General features: G+C 42.0%; 1 protein-coding gene and 1 pseudogene across 2 annotated transcripts in view; both read right to left on the reverse strand.

Annotated features, from left to right (window-relative positions):
* The window catches only part of DLG2 (discs large MAGUK scaffold protein 2), a 2,332,374-nt gene that overhangs the window by 1,811,188 nt on the left and 504,063 nt on the right, over nt 1-17,123 (reverse strand). The gene's annotated exons all lie outside the window — the stretch shown is intronic.
* On the reverse strand, nt 1,024-2,901 carry LOC119538144 (annotated as a pseudogene).

Raw genomic sequence — 17,123 nt, forward strand, 5'->3', positions numbered from 1 at the left:
TCCTAGAAAATATAAGCTATTTGTCTAATTATCAGACAGTAAGTTATCAGCATGTTTATAAGGGTATTAAAGTGAGTCACATGCCTCTGTACCTGAGAGCATGCCACCTGCCCACACCCCACCACATGTAGTAGGAAGAGAAGTGTTTTATAGGCCAGTACTTACTTTAACTTCTTCATCCCCAACTCAGTCTTTTTCCTTCAAAACTTGAAAAATGTTAAACCATCATCTTCTTGCATCCAATGTTGCTACTGACAATTCTGATATAAATTTGATTCTTGTTTCTATAAATGTAACCTGCTTTTCTCTTTAGAACTTTCTATTAACTTCATCTTTGATATTCTTAAGTTTTTCTACAATGTGTCAGTATAGGTCTGTCTTTATCATTTATGTCTACTATTTCGGACCATTTCCTCCTAGTCTTAGGTTAATAACATTTCTTACTTTTGTGGAATGTATCTCCATAATTTTTAAAAAATCATCTCTCATTTTTAATTTCCTATTTTCTGCAACTCCTATTATCCAAATGTTGGCACTTCCATTTCTATTTTCCATTTCTCTTAACTTTTCTTTTATATATTCCATATATTCAGCTTTTCTTGCTTCCTTCTGGAAGAATCCCTCCTTGCTTTCAACATTCTAATCCATTTTAAGTGGTTTTCATTCTATTATTTATTCCATCTGTTATATTCTTTTTTCAAATATTCTATTACTTATACCAAGTATTTGGCTCTTTTTACAATTATTTCCTTTTCTTATAATACCAGTATCTTACTTTATTCTTTTTTGTTGATTTTTTTCCAATTTTAAATAGTCTTATTTAAGATATTGCATTTTCTACCTATAATACACTGCTAATATAAAGTGCAATTTTATGTCCTTTCCACGTGCAAATAATCTGTAGTCAAGTATTGAGAATGCCCAAGAATTTAATAGCAACTGAACTGCCACAGAATTTGCTACAAATTTGGGTCCTTCACTTTTTTATTGTGGAACAATGCTAAGGTACATATGCTGATTGATTTAATCAACCTCTTCAATAGTGGGCCAGAAGAGGCACCACCAGAAGGAGTTGCTCTACCACCAGGGAAGCCCCCAGGCATTCTTCCTGACATGCTTCCTGCACTTTGGTACAGCTTGGTAATGACAGGGTTGCAGACTTTCTCCATCTCCTGCTGATGTTCAAATTCTTCCTTCTCTGCAGTCTGATTCTTATCAAGCCAGCTGATCATTTCATTACATTTGTCAAGAATCTTTCGTCCTCATCATTGATCTTGCCTTGAAGGTTCTCATCTTCAACTGCTGCTTTCAGGGTAAATGCATATGATTCAAGTGAATTCTTGGAGGATACCTTGTTCCTCTGTTTCTCACCTTCAGCTTTATACTTCTCGGCTTCCTGTACCATACGCTCAATGTCTTCTTTGCTCAAATGACCCTTGTCAGTAGTGATGGTGATCTTATTCTCTTTTCCTGTGCTCTTATCCACAGCAGAGACATTGAAGATGCCATTGGCATCAATGTCAAAGGTGACTTCAATATGAGGCACGCCGTGGGGAGCAGGAGGTATCCCAGTGAGTTCAAACTTGCCAAGTAGGTTGTTATCCTTGGTCATGGCATGCTCACCTTCAAAAACCTGAATGAGCACACCCAGCTGGTTGTCAGAGTAGTTAGTGAAGGTCTGTGTCTGCTTGGTGGGAATGATGGTATTGAACTTGATGAGGACTAGTGATGACTCCACCAACAGTTTCAATACCCAAGAGGAAGAGGAGTGACATCCAAAAGCAGCAAATCGAACATTTTCAGATTTGTCTCTAGATAGGATGGCTGCCTGGACAGCTGCATCATATGCAACGGTCTCATCAGGGTTGATGCACTTGTTCAGTTCTTTTCTGTTGAAGAAGTCCAGGAGGAATTTCTGAATCTTAAGGATATGAGTAGAACTGCCCACCAGGACAATATCATGGATCTGTGACTTGTGTAGCTTGGCATCCCTGAGGGTTTTCTCTATGGGTCCAAAGTGCCATGGAACAGGTTGGCATTCAATTCTTCAAACCGGGCACAGGTAATGGAGATATAGAAGTCAATTCCTTTATAGAGAGAATCAATCTTAATAATGGCCTGGGTGCTGGAAGAGAGTGTGTGCTTAGCTCATTCGCAAGCAGTACAGAGGCAGGACACAGCTCTCTTGTTCTTACTGATGTCCTTATTATGCTTGCACTTGAACTCAGCAATAAAAAGGATGACCATTCTGTTGTCAAAGTCTTCTCCACCTAAGTGAGTGTCTCCATCTGTCAATTTGGCCTGAAAGATTCCATCTTCAATAGTGAGGACTGACACATCAAAAGTGCCACCTCCTAAGTCAAAGATCAGCATGTTTCTTTCAGCACCAACCTTTTGGTCTAAGCCACAAGCAATAGCAGCAGTAGTTGGCCCACTGATGATTCTGAGCACATTGAGGCCAGCAATAGTACCAGCATCTTTGATGGCCTGATGCTGAGAGTCATTAAAATAAGCTGGCACTGTGACAACAGAATTAGTAACAGTCTTCCAAAGGTAGGCTTCTGCAATTTCCTTCATCTTTGTCAGAATCATAGAGGATACCTCCACTGGATAGAAACTCTTGGTCTCATCCTTATATTCCACTTGGACATTGGGCAACAGCATCATCAAATCTATGTCCAATCAGATGTTTGGCATCAAAAACTGTGTTGATGGTGTTCGTTGTAACTTGATTCTTCACGGCATCACCAATAAATCATTCAGTATCAATAAAGGCAACGTAGCTAAGAGTTGTCTGGTTCCCCTGATCGTTGGCAATTACTCCACTTTTCCATGCTGGAAGACACGCACAGATGAGTAGGAGGTGCCATGATCAATACCAATTGCAGGTCCCTTAGACATGGCTGCTTATTGTAGGCCTGGTTCATAGAAGAAAACAGAACTCTTGAAAGCTAGTGCCATGTACAATGAGCTCCCCCCCTCCAAAAATTATTTATTTATTTATTTTAATGAATAAAAGTCAGAAGACATTGACAGGACTGACTGACTTACTGACTGACTACAATGAGCTTTTTGTAGGGTTTTTATGCTTATCTGAAATTCTTATCATTCTGTTCTAACATCTCTGATTTATATGGTACCTCTAATCCTCACATTTTGCCTTTTTCTTTTCGTTTTGAAGTGTGATTATACTTTCAGATGTCTCCTCATATTCCTGAGTTTATATTCCTGCTGTGGGTATCTAAGCACTGCCCAAGATTAACCAAGCCCCACCATAAGAATGTTGGCAACAGCAATCTGAGGTATAGTTGCCAATACTCATGGTAAACAGACAGGCATTAGGTATTCCAAGGCAAAGACTGAGGAGAAGTAACAGCAGAAGTCAAATTGCTTTATTTCCCTAATTTATCCTTTTACAGTCTACATGGACAATCCCTGGCCCAATCTCCAGCAGTTCAAATGACCTCAGTGTACCCATAGGTTTCTTCTAATTGTTTATTATCTCTTGGGTTCCCTCTACAGTTCACTTTGAGCAGGAAAGCTAGCATCCTATGCTAATTTTGCATTTTGTCAGGAACAGAATTCAGAGCTAGAACGGCTTATTTACTTGTCTGTTTTCCACTATGACTAGACACTAAGTTTCTTAAATTCGAGTATTCTATTTCATTCAATTTTACATCCCTAGAATTTACTATATAGTATCAGGCACATGGCTAGTATTCAATAAATAATTCTGGGTCAAATGGATCAGTAATATTGCCACTTAAATTAGAAATACATAACCAAAAAGTTTCTGCTGTGCTCCATCATTTATTAAGCAACTGTATTACCTAGAGAAGTCATTTAACCTCTCCAGCCTTCAGTTTCCTGTCTAAGGTGCTCAGTGCAGCCCCTTCTAGAGCAAAAGATAGCTCTTACTTGCCAGTCCAAGAGAAAAGAATCACATGCCCAAAACAGCCAAAGAGCATATTCATAGAGTTAAGTTGTTTAATAATTTCACTTACTTATTCTTTGAAAGTTAAGACCATTTATTTTCAGGGAAGAATCTAATTGTGAAATTTCCTATAATTTCAAAATGAGGTTAAATGTTAAGTATTATGAATTATGGACCTTTCTAGGGGAAGAGAATAATGTAGAAAGAAGAGCCTGGAGAGACTGCAGGTTCTAATTTCAGCTCTGCCATAAACCAGCTGCCTAATTTGAATAATTCACTAAATATCTCTAAATCATTTCCTCAATTTTAAAATGAGAGAATTGAGAGGCAGAATGACATGGAAGACAAACTGGAGTTTGAATCCCAGCTCTTCCACTTTTTTACTATGGTATTTTGGACAATTTCTTAACTATTTGAGCCTTGTTTTCCTTATCTTGAAAATTAAGTCAATATCACCTTCTTAGGGTTGCTATGAGGTTTGAATGAAATAATATATGCAATGAACCTCACACAGCATCAGTTACACACTGAGTTTTCCTAAAATGTTGGTTTCTTTCCCCTCCATGTTTTCTCAGGTATCTTCCAACTTTATATAGCTATTAATCTAGATAATTTATTGAAAATTGAACCTATTTCTCTAATTCAAGATAAATGCCTATCAAAGTTTTCACACTGTATTATTTCTCCTGAGAGCTAAAAATTTATTTTAGATGTCAACTTTTAGTTATAAATGATTTAGAAGTTAAGTCGGTGTATTTCATTGTTTCTGGGTGCTAAATATTGTTGTTATCAGCTAATGGTTAAGTTTATGCAAGGAGAGGAAAAGGAAAAAGTAAAGCAAAGTGATGTACATACATCATTTTATTTTAAGCATCTGCTCCAGTGAAATAATTCTACACAAATGTATACTAGGAAAATATGTGTGCATTGTGGGCAACTATACATAAATCAACATTTGTGGTTAAAAAAACATTGTATGTGTTACTGATTATACCTATGAAATGGACAACCATCATGGGATGGTGTAATAAATTTGTTTCAAGGACCAGAGAAAGGAAATGATAATCACAGCCAGATTGCTTTCGGTGCATTTATTGGGGGCGTGAATATAATATCTGTTAATTATACTAAAATGAAATGCAAATGAAACACACTTGAGAACTCAAGGACACATGTAATGGCCATCTCTCTATCTTCACCTATCCTTGCCTCCTTTTCAATTGTGTGTAGATATTTCAATATGTTTCTGTCTTGCAGCCTGAGGGAGATGTTAGTTCTAATGGAAAGCCTGACCAAACCTTAAACCAAGAAACTGGGAATAAGCAGTTCCAGTTTGGCAGGAACCCCTCTCCCTCCCCTCTGCCTGGGTGTATAAATACTCAATACTCAAACAGCACAAGGTCTCTCCTCTCTGATCTCTCTGATGTGAAGTGGCGCATGCGGAGCTGCTACATACCAACCCTGACCTGAGCAGTTGACTTCCCTGGGAGATCAGCCATGATGGGATCTCTTTCCCCTGCTTTTTTTTGGACCCTTTATGCTGTGTAAGTAATAAAGTGGTCATTTGCTGACAGTTTCTGTTGTGCCTGAGCCTGTGTTCCCATGACACATCATATAGCAACTCACTCCATAGATTTTGGTACAACAAGCACAGTGCACAAGGAAGTATATTGTGGGTTTATTTTTTGGCCATTCTTTTCATTACTCTTGTATTCCTTTTGTACAAGAGCATCTTAGACAACACAGGATTCATGGCTTTGTGGGCTAACCTGAAGGGTCTCCCTTGCCCTACTAACCTGAGTAGAGATACCGACCTGCAGCTGAGGGAACTAGGGCATGCTTTCTTTATCCTTTGGGGGAAGGGTGGCAATAAATGGGACTTTGAGAATCTTCCCATGAATGCTAGTGAGTTGGCTAGCTGGTTTCACATTGAGACTAATGGGGTTGGGACACTCTCCTGGATCATGGCCTCTTATATCTGTTCTCATTCTGGGACAAGGCGTACCACACTCAGTCAACCCAGACTGAAGTTAGTGTGAAACTGGCCAATATTCAGGAGACTATAACTGAAGATGGACACACGAAGGTGAAAACGAAAGTATGAGCTTTTGTGGAGGAGATACAGGATATGAAAGACAGGTATGGACAGAAGCCTGGCAAGGACCTCCTTTCATTGCTGTCCTGAATTTATGATGAGGGTGCCACTATCAACCTGATCAATCAGGCTGAATGGAGAAGACTTGGCCAACTTGTGTCCAAGTTGGAGTTAAGGGAGGAAGTGGTGGGGGGTGGTGAAGGAGCAGCTGATGGTACAGCCATAGGTGCCCCACAGCTGCAGCCTCTGTTTGACTGGATCCTTCCGGGAGTCAGATGAGCATATCTCATTCTGGTTGACCTCCCTGAATTCCAAGTAATTTGCCTTGGAGTAATGAGGAGGAAGCCATGGTCATGCTACAACAACTGGGTTTTGGCATGTGAGTATTCCACTGCCATTGGAGCTATTTAGCCCCTCACCGGATTCCCATTTCACAGTGGGACACTGATAATTTTATTAGAAAAGATTCTCCTGAGGTGGGAGACAAAGCTGGTTCTCCTCCTCACACCAGGGCTTCCTTTGGGTGATGCAATTGAAAGGGTTTATTGAATCTTACCTGCTTGGGGCAAGGGCTCCAATATCAGGCCTCTTCCTCTTAGGGCCCTCACTCACCTAGCTATGTTCCTGTGGCTACGAAAGAAAGGAGTTCCAAAGAACACCATAGATGGGATCTCCAATGGAGAACTTTGGGGAAAAATACAAACAAGAAGGAGAGCTATAGGCTGTCCCTGTGCGACCCTTCCCCACAATTTCCACATATGGGCGAAAGAAGAAAAGGAACCTGGAGTTCTCCTATCTCTGCCTTCAGCCCTGACTGAGGACAGCTTTACCCAGACTCTACTAAATTGAAAATGGCCTAGGAGTGGGGCCAAGCATCCTGACCACACCTTGGGGACCAAAGTCCTTCTGCCCCAGTGTGTGTACAATTTGGGGGCAATGAACAAACCTATATGGCACTTTTAGATACAGGTGTCCAGGTCACAATCATTCCAGGAGACACACGGGAGGGCGCAATGAGTAGCATTGGAAGATTTGGGGCATTCTGCATAGGTATGGTAGATTGATCCCACTGGCCCTTTTGGATACCCCTGTGGTCAAGTTTCCCTTCTGGGAATGCATTATAGAAATTGATATCCTGCACCACTGTACAGTCCAGAAATAACTGCAAGGATATGCCTCCCAATCCCAGTGAATTTGGGCTATCACAGTTGGGCAAGTGTCACATCTCACACACCCAGTACTCCCACCTCCTCGCTGTCTTGCCCAACATTGGTGATACCCCCTCCTGGTGGGGAAAGGAACATTACTGAACTCATAAAGGACCTTGTACCTGTAGGTATCCTCTGCCCCACTATCTCTGCCTATAATAGCTTGATGTGGTCAGTTAAAAAGGTGAGTGGAGTGTGGCAGCTAACTTCAGACTATTGGTTCTTGAATGCAGAAGCACCCCCTTTGGCACCCACGGTCCCAGACATTGTGCTATTTGTATGCTGTCCCCAGCATATTCCTCATCTCAGTATCCTCCTGGCACCCCTATATTGGGTAACATGGAAAGTACTACTTTCCACTGGGGAACAGAGGAAGAGCAGGCCCTAAAAGAGGTAAGTGACCATTTCAGCCACCCTGCCTCTAGGACCTCTACAGCCTGGATCTCTGTTTAAGCTACAGGTTTCTGCTACCTGGACTCATGTTAACTGGTCCCTCTGGCAAGAGGGAGCAACAGGCATTTGCAGTCTCCTGGGTTTTCGGACCAAGAAATTTCAAGAGTCAGTCTAGTACTACTCCCCCTTCAAGAGGCAACTTCTAATATGCTATTGGGCCTTGGTCGAAATGGAAAGGATCACCAAGAGCACTCCGGTCATCCTGAGGCCAGGAATTCCCATCATGTCCTGGATCCTGAGTAAGCAGAACAGTCTCACTCAGGCAGTGCCATGTTAGAATATCATCAAATGGAAGTTGTACATTCAGGTTCGCACTCGTCCAGGCCCCCAGGGAGTGACACACTTGCATAAGCAGGTGACAGATGCCCCTCAACAATGATCCTGTTGAACACCAAATGAAGACCCTTTCCTCCCTGCATTGGCAACCTGGGGCCCCAATTCAAGGATGCTCCACCAGATGTTCAGGGTTGGTTCATTGATATATCCACCAGGCTGAAGCCATCTGGCATCCACCAGGTAGCAGCCGCTGTTTCCCTTGCCTTAAGCAACGATACACCACCACTGACACTTGAAAAAGTGCTCAATGAGCTGAATTGTGAACAATCTTCTTAGACCTAGAACACTCAGACCCAAGTACCCCTGTGTACCTGTTTACTGACTCATGAGCCATTATCACCATTGGCTTAGCAGTCTGGTCAGGTTCATGAAGGGAACACAATTGGAGAATAAAAAGTTCCCCAGTGTGGGGAAGGACCTTTGGAAACAATTGGTGGTACATTATCTATGTTGATGGTCATGGCAAGGGTCTGTACCACAATGAACATCACTGGAATGACCTAGCTGATAAAGGGTGCACTAAGCTGCTTTTCACCCCTGACAAGGCCAGAGATCCTGGGAGAGAGGCTAAGGATGAGCCCTGCCTGGAGGATGAGGACAATGAACTTACCCTTGGTGACATCTGTGAAATAGCCAAATTTTCTATGGCTGCTTCCACCAGTGGGTGGATCAATTACTGAACTGGACATGGAAATACTAACACCACAAAATTATGGGCCCAGAAACATGGTGTACCTCTCTTATTAAAAGAGCCCCAATTTGCCTTTTACCAATGTGAAAGATGTCAACTACCAGCCAAAGCCTGAAAAGGGCATTTAGTGGCTATTCCTAGAGAGGCTGCACTTGGCCCATCAGGGCAAGTGGACTACATCAGCCCTTTCCCACCATCACCATAGTATGTCTACACCTTGCTTGTGGCGGACACCTATTCAGGCCATGGCCTTGCCTTTCCAGTTCATAATGTGGATGTAGTACATACATGAGATACCTTGGAAAAGTGGCTCTGCCACCCATTTGGGCAACCAGACAACATCTCCTTGATCCAAGGATCCCACTTCTGCACAATCCACTCAATGATGGGCCCAGACTTACAGAATCAGATGGGCCTTCCACATCACCCACCACTCATAGACAGCCAGCATTGTGGAGAACTTCAAAGGCTGCCTAAAGAAGGAGCTTTGGCATCTATACCCTGACGACTTTTTTACTGAATGGACTACCCACCTTACTTGGACCCTCTGGAGGCAGAACTCAGCAGTTTCCCTGAAAGGAAGCATGGCCTTATCTTATTTCCTAGGACAGGGAGGGGATGAGGGTAGAGGAGGAACCCAGGCTTTGCTGTGCACGTATCCTTACACCCATCAAGATGAGTACTGGCCCTGAAAGAGGGACCAAGGACACATCCCATGGGACTCTCCTTTTCATCCACTGTCAGAGGATCATCCTGATTTTTACTCTGTTACACCCTCCACACAATTCCCAGGATGGTGGGAGGTTAGGGCTGCCAGGCAAAGGGGTGGGATGATAGAAGCAGGCCTACACGTGTTTAACACACATGGGGTGACAATCCAGTGGGCTGGACCTCCAAGGCCTGACATTCACACACACTGGAGGTTAGCGGGGCAACACCTACCACGGGTTCATCCACCCTTCCCCTTAGGAAAAGTCATGGGATAACTCTGAGGAGTCCTGACAACTCTATCTATCAGAAAGGGTTCCAAGTGGGCTGGAAGATATGGTTAAGGCACTCAGATCAATGGGAAAAAGGTGAGGTTATAGCTCAGGGCAAAGGATAGACACACTGGATGACCTTAGATGGAAAAGATAAGTTACTGCAAATAGGCTGATAAAAGCTTCTCCCCTAGAAGGTGGTTGTGCAGCCACCTTGTCAGGACTAGTTACTGCTCCCTCTCACCACCTCCTGTTTTTTACAGATTTGACTCAGCAGCAACCTGAAAGGAAAACACCTTTGTCCATCTAACCCAGACCATCACTGTGGCAGGGAACCCAAATGACTGCTGGATCTGCCATCTGACCCCTCATGCTCACACCCCTGGACAATGTGCCAGGATACAACTCCTGATACAATGAAACTTGCAAATGGCTGTCATTTTTCCAATTTATTATCTTGAGCAAAGCATGATTTGCCTGTGGGTGTCCATGATTCTGGATTTTCCTCTTTTGGCAGATTATTATCTGGCAGACCAATGAATGCATAATACACAATCTGTCAGCCACCTTGGCTGACATTGCAGAGTTCACAGTACAAGCTGTTCAGGCTCAGCAGAAATCATTAGACTCTCTAGCCAAAGTAGTGTTTGATAATTGTATTGGCTTAGATTTCCTCGTAGCCCAACAAGGAGGTGTATATGCTATTGCTAACACCTCCTGCTATACATGGATTTATACCTCAAGGGAGGCAGAAGAGAAGGTGACAAAAATCTAACTGCAAGCCCACTGGCTGCAAAGTTTACAAATAGATTCTAAGTGGGATTTCTTCAGCTGGCTCCCAGGGGATTGTAGGACACAACAGCAATATTTATTCCAGACAGACCTGATCATCCTGCCTGGAGTAGTGGCATGCATAGGTGAAGCTCTCCGAATGAGCTACAGCCACTGATGTTCCCTGACCTTTCTATCAACATTGTTGAGAGCCAAGGGCTGGTAGGCCCGACCTATTTCTACCTTCATGTTTAGGGTGGAAGGTGAGCTTATGCTATGGAAGCTAATGAGGAGGAAAAGGCTAGACCTGATCAAAAAGCCAAGGGGTGGACTGCTGGAGAAGTCAGGGACACATTTAGAAGCCATCTCCCAGTCCTTGCCTATCCTTGCCTCCTTTTCTATTGTATGCAGTTGTTTTCATTCCACAACCCTGGGGAGATATCAGGTCTAATGAAAAGACTTGACCATTTCTTAAACTCAGAAGCCAGGAACAAGCATTTCCAGCTGCTTATCTGGGAGGGAACTCTCAGTGGCAGCCAAACCCTATCCCCCCACTCATGCCTTGGGATGTATGAATGCTCAGTACTCAAATAGCACATTGTCTCTACTCTCTGACATGAAATGGAGCATGCAGAACCGCCATACACTGACCCTGACCTGAGCAGTTGGACTCTCTGGGAGACCAGCCATGATGGGATCTCTTCCTCCTGCTTTTTTTGGACCCTTTACGCTATGTAAATAATAAAGTGGTCATTTATTATTATTTATTGAAAGTTTCTGTTGTGCCTGAGCCTGTGTTTCCATGATGCACCATACAGCAACTTGCTCCACACAGTAATAAAGAAACAATAAGCTCCAGTTAACTTATTATATACACCAACGACCAGAGACAAATGGAAATATGTCAGGAAGTCTCTACTAAACTGTTCATGTAACAGAACAATCAAATAATTGATAATAGTTAATGCTTTCTGTGAAATTAAGCACAGCATCATAGTGGCTGAATTTCATTAGAAAAACAGTAATCAGAACTCTTGCAGGTGATCCAAATGTTGGTCATGGGACAATTTCTCATCTATCACAAGAGGCCTTTAGTAAGAGGTATCTCACAAGATTCAATTCATCCACTCCCATTCATCTTGGAAAGAGGGTAGTTTGGTTTAATAAATAGTCTTGGGGGTTTTGAGCTAAGTGGGATTATGCACAAAAATTTCCTTTTGCTAATTCATCATAAAGGTAAATTAATAAATTCATTCATTTATTATTGTGAAATTTCAGAATGCTATAATAAGGACAAAATTCAAGATTCCAAAGATGAAAATAGGACATCATGAAGGTAATAAAATTAGCTTCAGACATTTCATATTATTCTTGAATAATAATTTGGCCACACATGTCCATCTGTGTACTTAACACTGTCAGTTAGATGTCTAACATGAATTTCAAATTCAGTCTGTATAAACTTGAATGCCATATCCTCCCCACCTTCAAACTTGTTCCTCTTACAACTTCCTCCACTTCTACTGATGGCCACTCCTTGTCATTGCTCATAATGAAACCCCGCAGACATTCTTGGCCTCTCACTTTCTTTCACATGCCAGAGCCAATGTCAGGAAATACTGTTGGCTCTACCTTCAAAATATATCCAGGATCTTAACGCTTCTCACCACCTCCATTGCTACTGCTCTGATCTGATCCACCATCATTTCCCACCTGGACATGAAATGCCCTTCTGCTTAGTCTCCTTGCTTTTATCCTTGGCCTCTATGAATTACTCTCCACATAGCAGCCAGCGTGATCCTCTTAAATCACGGCAGATCATGTCACTTCTCCTCGCAACACTCTGCAATGACTCCCCATTTCACTCAAAATAAAAGTTAGAGTCATTAAAATGGCCAACAGGAACCCAAGTGATATGACTCTTCCCTCTCTCACTTTACCTTCTGCCCTCTACTGCACTTCCTCTCAGCCACTCCACAGCAGCCTCACTGTCCTTTCTGCTTTTCTCACAACATATAAGGCACATTCCTTAGGACTTCTGCACTGATAATTCTCTCTACTTAGAATGTTCTTCCCTAAGTATTCACACAGCTACTTCCTTCATGTGCTTCAAGACTTTGCTCAACTGTCATATTCTCCATGATGCCTACCCTATCATATTTAAAACTGCAATCCACCCCCACTCCAATCCTAATAACACTTATCCTGATCTACTTTTTGTTTTTCACAGCATTTATCATCTTCTAACATACTAAAATATTTATTTATTTATTATTTTCATTTTGTTGTCTCCCCTCAACTTCCCATCCTGCTAGAATGTGAACTCCAAAGTGGCAGGATCTTTACCTGTTTTGCTCATGGATGCATTTCAAATGCCTACAACAGTATCAACAAGTATTGAAGAAAAAAAGTAGCAAATAAGTAACATATAATAAGGACTCAAAAAATATATAAATAAGTAAGGACTCAACAAATAAATGATTAAATGTATACAGAATTCAAGGATTACATACAAGGACACAAACATCAGACTAGACTCGGCAAATTGTAGTAGACAGTGCATCAAACCATTCATTTCTGAGGAACATGAACCTTGAATTCATACCAAAATCACCAATATATCCATAAAAGATTAGAGTAAAATAAAACCATTCTGAAAACTTTTTATTTTGCAATAATATCATACTTAACAAATAGTACAAGGAATTCCCATGTGCCCTTCACCCAGATTTCCCTAAATGTTAATATTTTACTATGTTTATCAACCTATCTCTTATATCTCTGTCTCTGCCTGTCTCTGTCTCTGTCTTTTTCTGTCACTCACTCTCTCTCTCTCTCTCTCTCTCTCTCTGTATATATATATATATATATATGCTTACTACTATTAAAAAGTCTTTTGAACATGTAAGGACTCTTATTTACTCTTTCTAAGAAAGTTATTTAATTACATAAACTAACAAAATGAGGGTGTAAATCAAGAAAAGGAAGGATGTATGTTATGAGAAAATAGAATAATTAAGGAGCCCTATGAAATAAAATCTCAGAACGACAGATGTACAGCATTCCTGAAGAATTTCGTTCAAATTAGAATCAGAAATTGGAAGTCTCTAACAATAATATCCTCAAGAAGAAGAATGAAATAACTTCCAAGCAAGGATAAGAGTAAAAATTTAGAACATACAAGATATGTAATGAAGAAGATATGTAATGAAGAATGTCCTTTCAATAAGAAAAAGAAAAGAAACAATCAGAGACCCCAGAGGGGAGAGAGGAGAAAAAATCTGTATAAGAAATATAAAACAATATATATAAAACAAATATAAAACAAACTCTAAAATGTGGCATGATTTTGAACTATCTCATGAGATATACAAAGGAAAACCCACTTGAACTTGACTTTAGGAATACTTTCCTCTGAGTGGCACAGAGGTCATGCATTGGAAATTTACAGAAGGAAACGTAATTAGACTTGACTCTGCAATGAGAAATATTTGCATAGGTAGGAACGTTTAAATACTGTTTATTGGTTTCAACTTTGAGAATCACCATATAGACAAGCTTTGGAGATTTAATTATTACAAACCAGAATGTGCTATCAACCTTGACAATGTACAAGTTAAAACTGATAGAAGAGGAGAGAACCCAAGATGGCAGCGAGGTAAGACAGGACAAGAAAACACCTCCATGAAAAATACTAGATAAAAGCCAGAAAGTGACCCAGAACACCAGTTCCAGTGATGCACCAGCTGGACAAGGTCTGCTAAATCCACAGGGACCATGCATTTGGTGAAACCAGGAGTCTGCATTCTGAAACAAGTGAGTGAGCTGGCTGAAAGTCCGGAGGCCGCACTGCAGTGTGGAGAAACCATGAGTTGGCATTTGGAGATGAACTAGATCTTTTTAAAAAAAAACCTGGGACTGACTGCAGATACAACAGTGACCACTGCACAGTGAAGCATGGCAGGAGTGGGCTGTCCCAATGCCTTGGTGTCTGGCATGTAGGGTAGCCCTTCCCACCCGCTGCTGATTGTCTCAGGGCCAGGGGGGCAGAGGGGAGCCAAAAGGAGAAAGAAACCGCACCCCTTGCAACCATCTCCCCAGTGGGCTGGGGATGCACCTGCCCAGGGCTGGACCCATAGCCCAGAGCCACGCCAAGGGTCCCAGTGTGACAGGGAGTGTTTCCCGCAGCACCGCGCACGTGCCACAATATCGGCCATGGACAGTGGCCTTTAGTGCACCCACAGCTAACTGTCCCGGAGCTGGGGAGGTGGAGCTATGCGAAGAGGGGGAAATTAACATGTGCCATTCAACCATCTTCACAGCAGGCTGGGAACGCCCCTGCACGGCCTGGCAGCCCAGGGCTTCCCTGAAGGGCCAGCACGCACTTGTGATGTGGCGCAGCCTTCCCTCGGCAGGGGTCCTGGAAAAGCACGGCTGAGAAGGGGGACCCTCTCAGAAATCCCAGGGACCATACGCCAATGCCAAGGACTTGTGGGTCAGCAGCAGAAACGATCTGTGGCAGGACTGAGGTGAAGGCTTGGACTCTTTCAACAGCCTTAAATCTCTGGGAATAGTGAGGAAGTTTGATTATTAAAGCTGCCCTGCCTCCCTAACCGCTCAGACAGCGCCCCACATTCAGGGCAGACAGCACCAACAAACACCCAAATTTAGTGCACCAACTGAACCCCACAAGAATCAGATCCCCACACACCACAAAGACAAAGTTGGGGAGAACTGACTTGAGGGGAATAGGTGACTCACAGACACCATCTGCTGGTTTGTTAGAGAAAGTGTACGCTACCAAGCTGTAGATCTGACAAAATAGAGATTGGTATTTTTAGACCCTGAAAGAATGCTATCAAGTAAAGCAAATGCCAAGAAGCCAAAAACAACAGAAAATCTTAAAGCATATGATAAAACCAGATGACATGGAGAACCCAAACCCAAACACCCAAATCAAAAGATCAGAAGAGACACAGTACTTGGCGCAATTAATCAAAGAACTAAAGACAAACAACGAGAGCATGACACAGGACATAAAGGACATGAAGAAAAGCATGGCACAGGATATAAAGGACATCAAGAAGACCCTAGAAGAGCATAAAGAAGAAATTGCAAGAGTAAATAAAAAAAAATAGATGATCTTATGGAAATAAAAGAAACTGTTGGCCAAATTAAAAAGACTCTGGATACTCATAATACAAGATTAGAGGAAGTTGAACTACAACTCAGACTCCTTGAGGACCACAGAATGGAAAATGAAAGAACAAAAGAAAGAATGGGGAAAAAGATTGAAAAAATTGAAACGGACCTCAGGGATATGATAGATAAAACAAAATGTCCAAATATAAGACTCATTGGTGTCCCAGAAGGGGAAGAGAAGGGTAAAGGTCTAGAAAGAGTATTCAAAGAAATTGTTGGGGAAAACTTCCCAAACCTTCTACACAATATAAATACACAAAGCATAAATGCCCAGCGAACTCCAAATAGAATAAATCCAAACAAACCCACTCCGAGACATATTCTGATCACACTGTCAAATTCTGAAGAGAAGGAGCAAGTTCTAAAAGCAGCAAGAGAAAAGCAATTCACCACATACAAAGCAAACAACATAAGACTAAGCAGTGACTACTCAGTGGCCACCATGGAGGCGAGAAGGCAGTGGCATGACAAATTTAAAATTCTGAGAGAGAAAAATTTCCAACGAAGAATACTTTATCCAGCAAAACTCTCCTTCAAATTTGAGGGAGAGCTTAAATTTTTCACAGACAAACAAATGCTGGAGAGGTTTTGCTAATAAAAGACCCTCCCTACTTCAGATACTAAAGGGAGCCCTACTGACAAAGAAACAAAGAAAGGAGAGAGAGATAGAAATTTAAGAGACATATATAGAACATTACATCCCAAATCACCAGGACACACATTCTTCTCTAGTGATCACGGATCGTTCTCCAGAATAGACCATAGGCTGGGACATAAAACAAGCCTCAATAAATTTTTAAAAAAGTAGAATTTATTCAAAGCACATTCTCTGACCACAGTGGAATACAAATAGAAGTCAATAACCATCAGAGACAGAAAATTCAGACACCTGGAGGGTAAAAATGAGGGGGAGATGAAAACATTTCAGGATAATCAAAAGCTGAGGGATTTCATCACCAGTAGATCAGTCCTATAAGAAATTGTGATGGTTGGGTTCATGTGTCAACTTGGCTAGGTGACCCAGCTGTCTGGTCAACTGGGCACTGGCCTGACGATTACTGTGAGGATATTTGAGGCTGGTTAATAAACCAATGGGCTGGTTCGTTGGATCATCAGTCAATTGACTGTGGCTGACTGATGACTCATCAAGGGGCATGCTTCCACAGCGAGAGAATGCAATTGGCTGGATTTGGTCCGGGTGATCAGTTGAAGGCTTATAAGCAGGACGGTTAGAGAACCTTCACTTCTTCTTCGGCTGCCCAGTGAAGCATTTCCTGGGGAACTTGTCGAAGTTGCCGGTTCATTTCCTGAGGAGTTCATCGAGCACGTTCGTCGAAGATCCCAGTTCATTTCCTGAGGAGCTCGTCAAAGTTGCCACTTCGTTTCCTGAGGAGTTCATAGAGCACGTTCGTTGAAAATCCCAGTTCATTTCCTGAGGAGTTCGTCGAAGTTG

The sequence above is a fragment of the Choloepus didactylus genome, chromosome 6 (assembly GCF_015220235.1).
Source record: "Choloepus didactylus isolate mChoDid1 chromosome 6, mChoDid1.pri, whole genome shotgun sequence".
Taxonomy (NCBI): domain Eukaryota; kingdom Metazoa; phylum Chordata; class Mammalia; order Pilosa; family Megalonychidae; genus Choloepus; species Choloepus didactylus.